The sequence below is a fragment of the Elaeis guineensis genome, chromosome 12, assembly GCF_000442705.2.
Source record: "Elaeis guineensis isolate ETL-2024a chromosome 12, EG11, whole genome shotgun sequence".
Lineage (NCBI taxonomy): Eukaryota > Viridiplantae > Streptophyta > Magnoliopsida > Arecales > Arecaceae > Elaeis > Elaeis guineensis.
The window spans coordinates 19,901,694-19,908,310 of record NC_026004.2 but is presented as its reverse complement, the minus strand read 5'-3'; positions in this window follow the sequence as shown (position 1 = coordinate 19,908,310).

Below are 6,617 nucleotides of genomic sequence, written 5' to 3'. Positions count from 1 at the left end.
CAAGAACTCATCATTTTCTATTCTGATTCTAATCCAAATCAAATTTGGATTGAACCTACTAATAGAAATGAACCTAATCCAATTAGAAATCCAAATATTTCATCAAATTTCTAACCCAATTGGAAATTAGTAGTGCCAAAAACTCTTTTCGAATCAAGATCAAATTTTTTTTGTAATCGAGCTTGATCATATCAAACCCAATCAGAGTCGAACTGAATCTAATTCAATTAAACTTAATTCAAAATTTTATACTCAATCAAATTGAATCAATTAGTAATCTAATTATTAATTAATTCTTCATAAATGATAGAGTCTTAGTCTCAGTGGGACTCTCCCACAGAGTCCTGATCCAAGTAGGACTCTATACCAGAGTCACAATCCAATTGAACTCTTCAGCCATCAGATCTGACCAAATTTTCTAATGCATGTGATCCCATAGGTTCGAACCTAAGCTGATAGTATAGAAATAACTTTCTATATCAATCGACGTAACTATCTAGCAATGATGATCCGACGATCAGATAGATCGAAGTATTGTAATCTTTTAGAACTTATTGATGTATGGTTACCATATAATTCATCCTTTTGATCCAAATGCTCAAGGTGACCTAGGATTTAACTATCAACCCTAATTTAGTCATCTACATTAGATTTTAACCTTTCAAATCCATCTTATGGATTATCTTGGCAAAGATTTTACTAAATTGAAATACACTGATACATATCTCTTACTAATTCAGAGAGATCAATTCCATATTGACTCACATACCGACTTCATAAGTATTTGACTGCATCCAGTATCCTTCCATCATCGAGTTAAAAATTCAGATGGTCCGATACTAAAGTACAATGAGTTGCTTATAAATCATCATGGTGGTCTTAGATCGGAGAAACACTTATACCTATACTCTTCACGAGCTACTCTTGACAGCAGAGTACTTGGCACATGATCACGTTCTATATGAATGTACTCCTACATTTTATCTGCATACCATAACAATATCTTCACACTCCTTGGTTAAGAGGACAACCAACTCATATGGCACGTAACAATCTATCCTCGATATTGCTATCGTCCTATTAATAGCATATCATTTGATCACGAACACTTTTAAGGACTTAACGATAAATCCTCCTTTGTTGATTAATTATAGTCCTAAGAACTTCATTACAATGCAAGAGTTCAAACATGGATAATTTATAATAAAAATATCAAATAATTTTTATTAATAAAAATTTATATATAATTTATAAGATAAGCACAATCATCAATAGGCTGACGATTGGCTTTGGGGTATATTTTTCAACAAATATTTTTTCAATCTTCCACTTGCACTAAAACCAATCCCCTCTGTATCTGATGTCCATACAATCAAGATGGTGAATACACTGCTACTGTATCAAGACTTAGTGATCTGGTCCATAATATAGTTCTTTATATCAACTCACTCTATGATTACATCATGAATAAGATGAAAGTGTCTTAAAATGTGCATGGATTTTTGATGGCACCACATCCAACTCAATGATGAACTCTTTTATCAGATGACTTTTCTTAGCAATTTTCACTTGCAGCAGTATACTGAATCAACTATAGTTTTGCTGTTTAGAATCCTTCCAATTTACTACTTCTTTAGTACTTCTCAAGTATTTGAGAATGCTTTTCATAATTTTTCAATGATCTTTTTCTGGATCTATCTAAAAACTAATGCACAAAGTATAAGCCACATCAGGCTTGCTATATAACATACATAGGTAAATAAACGTTTACACCCATCCATGTTGAACCTCTTCAATATGAGATTAATGTACTGATAGGATCGTGATATTATCATTAATATGGTATATCATCACATATCACTTATTGAAGAGCATCTGCTACGTTATAGTATGGACAAGAAGTACACTCACTGGATATGGCACAAGAAGGATGATCCGAATAAAATTGTGCATGACGATGACAATATTGAAGATAATAGTAATATTGCTGAATCTATCGAACATGGTGTAAATTCACTATTGGATGATTTATATCATGGTGTTCGCTCAAATGTACCCATGAGTACTAGTGCATCTGAAAGCAGTTCTGATCATGAACATAATCTTAATGAGGCAGAAATAACTTCTGCACAATTTGTAAAGCTTGTAAGGGATACACGAGAGCCACTCTACCCAAATTGTGTAAAGTTCTCCAAGTTAGAATTTTTGATTCAATTATTTCATATTAAAATCGTGAACTAATGGAGTCAAAAATAATTTGACAAAAATTTAGCATTGATTAAAACAGCTCTTCCCCATGGAGAGAGACTTCCGAAATCATATTCTAAAGTAAAAACATACATGTAGAAATTGAGACTTGACTATATTCCTATACATACCTGCAAAAGTAATTGTATATTATTTTATAAAGAGAAGGAACAAACAAGTGAATGTTCGAAATGCATAAGCTTAGGTACAAAATCGATAATAAGAAAGGAAAGAAGATACCTCATAAAGTTTTGAGATATTTTTCATTGATTTCAAGACTTCAAAGGTTGTATATATCTACATAGACAGCTGAAGATATAAGATGACATCATAAGTAGTAGGTTCCAAAGGAGATCATACTTAGTAACCCGATCGACTCTACGATATGAAAAGACTTCGATGCAAAGCATCCGCACTTTGCGAGCAACCCACGCAATATCCAGCTTAGTCTAGTGACAGATGGATTTAATTCCTTTGGCAATTTGAATACTTCCTACAGCATGTGGCTTGTGATGCTAATACCATATAATGTGCTACCTTTGAAGTGCACGAAAAAATCATTTATTTTTATATCATTGTTGATTTCGGATCTGAAAGTATCAGATAATGAAATTGATGTATATCTACGACCCTTAATCGATGATCTGAAGGAGCTATAAAAAAATAAAATACAGACATATGATTCTTTCAGCCAAAAAAATTTTAAATTGCATACTTCGATTTTATAGACCATAAATGACTTTTTTACATATGAAAACTTATTTAGATGGAGTACCAAAGAATATCTAGTATATCCAATATGCAACAAGGATACATCCTCCTTACATTTAAAGCATGAAAAAAAAGTCTGTTTCATGGATCATCAGCAGTTTCTACCTGCTAATCATTCTTAGAGGACCCGTTATAACCAATACTTTGATCGTAAGTCCGATCGATGTCCACCACCTCAGGAGTTAAGTGGAGCAGAAGTTTTAGAATAACTTGAATCCATTAGAAATGTGAAATTTGAAAAAACATCGGGTACTCATAAGCGAAAGCATACTGAAGCTGCGCTGAATTGAATAAGCAAAGCATATTTTTCAAACTACCATACAGGAAGCAGCTACTACTTCATCATAATCTGGATATAATGTACATTGAAAAGAATATTTGTGATAATATCATCGGTACAGTGTTGAGCATCGTAGAAAAAATAAAAGATAATTCAAAAGCTCGCTTTGATTTGCAAGAAATGAGAATTCTACCGGAGTTGCATTTAGTTCGCTAAGATGATAAATTTTTTTATACCACCTGCATGTTATTCACTATTTAGCAAGGAAAAAAAAATTTCTGTGAATGGTTCAAAATCGTAAAATTTTTTGATGCTTATATTACAAATGTATCGCGATATGTTGACAACAATGATGGCAATATCTATAACATAAAAAGTCATAACTCCCATGTGATGATGCAGCGCTTACTTCCTATGATCATGCATGGCTATCTGAGTGGTGATGTTCAAGCTACATTGATTGAGCTGAGAATGTTCTTCCGAGAACTGTATTACTGAAAATTGAAGATTAACTTATTTGAGAAGGATATTGTGCTCATTTTTTATAAGTTGAAAAAAAATTTTCTGCTATCATTTTTTGATGTTATAGTGCACCTGACTATTCATCTCCCAAAAAAAGCTCTTTTGATCGGATCGGTATATTATTGGTGAATGTATCATATTGAAAGGTAAAGTAATCATAATCTCTTTGTCATATCAGTTATAAGATATAAATATATTAGTTAAATTTAAATTTATTTTTATTTACAGATTCTTATATACCTTAAATAAATATGTGCGCAATAAGATACGGCCTGAAGGATCTATAACGGAAGTATATATAGCTATGAAGTATATCATATTCTGCTCGATGTATCTTGATGATATCAAAACAAGCTTCAATCGTGCAGATTATAACACAGACCATGAATAGGATGATGATGAACCGACACTATCCATATTCAAACAAATGGTTCGACCCATGAATGAAAGGAGATATGAGTTTATGGACGTAAGTAAACTATCCAAGATATACTTTTATATTCTAAATAATTGTAAAAAAATTGAAGATTTCATTAAGTACCATCTTAGCATACTTTTTAGTATTCTAATTAATTTTTTCATGTCGATGTAAAATTAAAAATTATGACTTGTTATAATAAGCATAAGAGTATACTATTTAGAGAAAATAGTATAGATGTTAATGATCGACATAGGAAAAAATTTACAAAATAATTTGAAAACTATGTAAATTCCACTAGTATTACATTATATTTTAATAATTATAAAATTAATTATTTGAACCAACATAAGTTTTTATGTTATGTTGTAGATGAAATCTAAGCATTTTAATAAACAAGAAGGTGCGATCGACGAGTTGTACGATTTAGCATATGGCTCCGATCGAAGGATTAACCACTATGCATCCTATATCATTAGAAGAATGAGATTTTATATAAAAAAGTTTTAGATACAAAGACAGACCTAGAATAATGGGATTGCTATGATAGGATATAAAGGAGAAGAGAAAATTGAATATCTTGGTGTATTGGTAGATATCATAGAACTGAAGTATAGGTCCAATAATTCGATATTCTTATTTTAGTGTAAATGATGGGATATTAGTAATAAGAAAATCGGTATTCATATCGATCTATACTTTATCAGTATAAATTTTGCATGAACATTGTACCAGAATGAGCCATATATGTTAGCAACTCAAACGAAATAAATAATATATTCGAAGGATCTGAAGTATCGAGGTGATTGGTATGTTGTACTAAGAATAATATCTAAAAGCATATATGACATACCAACCCGACTAGAGAAACGAAAATTCAGATCTACTTGAAAAGGAAGCTTTTCAAAAGGAAGAACAAATATTGATCAAGCTCTTTGTTGATGAAGAACTTGTGACAACTCCTTTGAATAAGACTGATCTGCCACCCAACAAAGTTGAAGCTGATTTTATATTTAATCTCGATGATTCGAAGGACGATGATCAGTTCATAAATGACAATGAGATAGAAGACGATACATTACTTGATTATTATGATTCAGAGGAGGACCTACAAATTAAGGAAGATACGGATATTGATAATTAGATCTATATTCTTTGTTGAATCTTCTCTTACAATAATGGTATGCAATATAATTCTATTCATTAGCATTTATGTATTTTCTGCTATTATTATTTATTATTATATATATTTATATGTCCAGTTAGTTATATACATGGTTTAAGCATTGCAAATATGGCGTCAGGAGGAAGACGGTCACGTTCGAGTTCCTAGCCTATCCCTAAGGATGAGCCTTCTCCCATTTCCACTGCCGCACCATCAAAACCGTCAAAGGGTACTGCAAAGATGGATCCAAGTGATATTTTAATATTTTTTATATAATAATTTTTTTTTTAATTGTATCTATTAGATTTATAGATAGCTATCGTACTAATGAATTTATTCATTGTCATTTTAAACCATTCGGTGCAGGTGGTGAGATGAGGGTGAGGTCAGTCGAAAAATCTCGCCTTGGAGCGTTGGAGATACGAGTGCGAGGGACAGTATCTCCATATCGAGATTCCACCCAACTTCACCACGTCTATTAGAAGATGGTGTGAGCCATGGCAGACTAAGCTGGGTATCACATGCCACAGCTATGCCTCTGTGATGCTCTTCCATTGGCATCATGTTACACCAACTTAGAGGGAGGTCTTCTATAGCTACTTATAGGCAAAATAATATTTAGTGAAATATTTAATTAGCATCGTATTCTTATAATATTTGTTATTGGCAGGTCATATTTGATATTATTGATTTTGAACAAAATTACGTATGACGAGCTTTGGATGATCATCTGTGCTCGCATTTCAAGGATTATCGGTATCACATTCATCACCACTGGTATGCTGTGCTGTAGGATCAGGAAGTGGAGGCAATGCGGCAGCGGCCATATGATAGCATCAGTATCGAGGACTAGGCTGCCATATGCCGTAAGTATGAGGACCCGACATATCAGGTTAAGCATCCAAATTTCTTTTTTTTTAGAGTTTAGCCATTGAATCATTTATTCTTAAATTCAGTTAGTAACTTACTAATTTAACTGTCAACTGTACACGATCGATATGTCCGAAATATCACGAATTGAGCGAGACAGACCGTCTCGCACTGTGGGGGTTCGAGGCTGTTCGCTCGCCATATAGATCAGATAATAAGTAATTTTTATTTGAATATTTTAACTCTTTAGCTATTTAAAAAAAATTATTAATTATTTTTAAATTACAGAGAGATATAGAGAGTAGCGAGCTTCCTAGTAAGATTGAGATCTACCAGTGAACCCA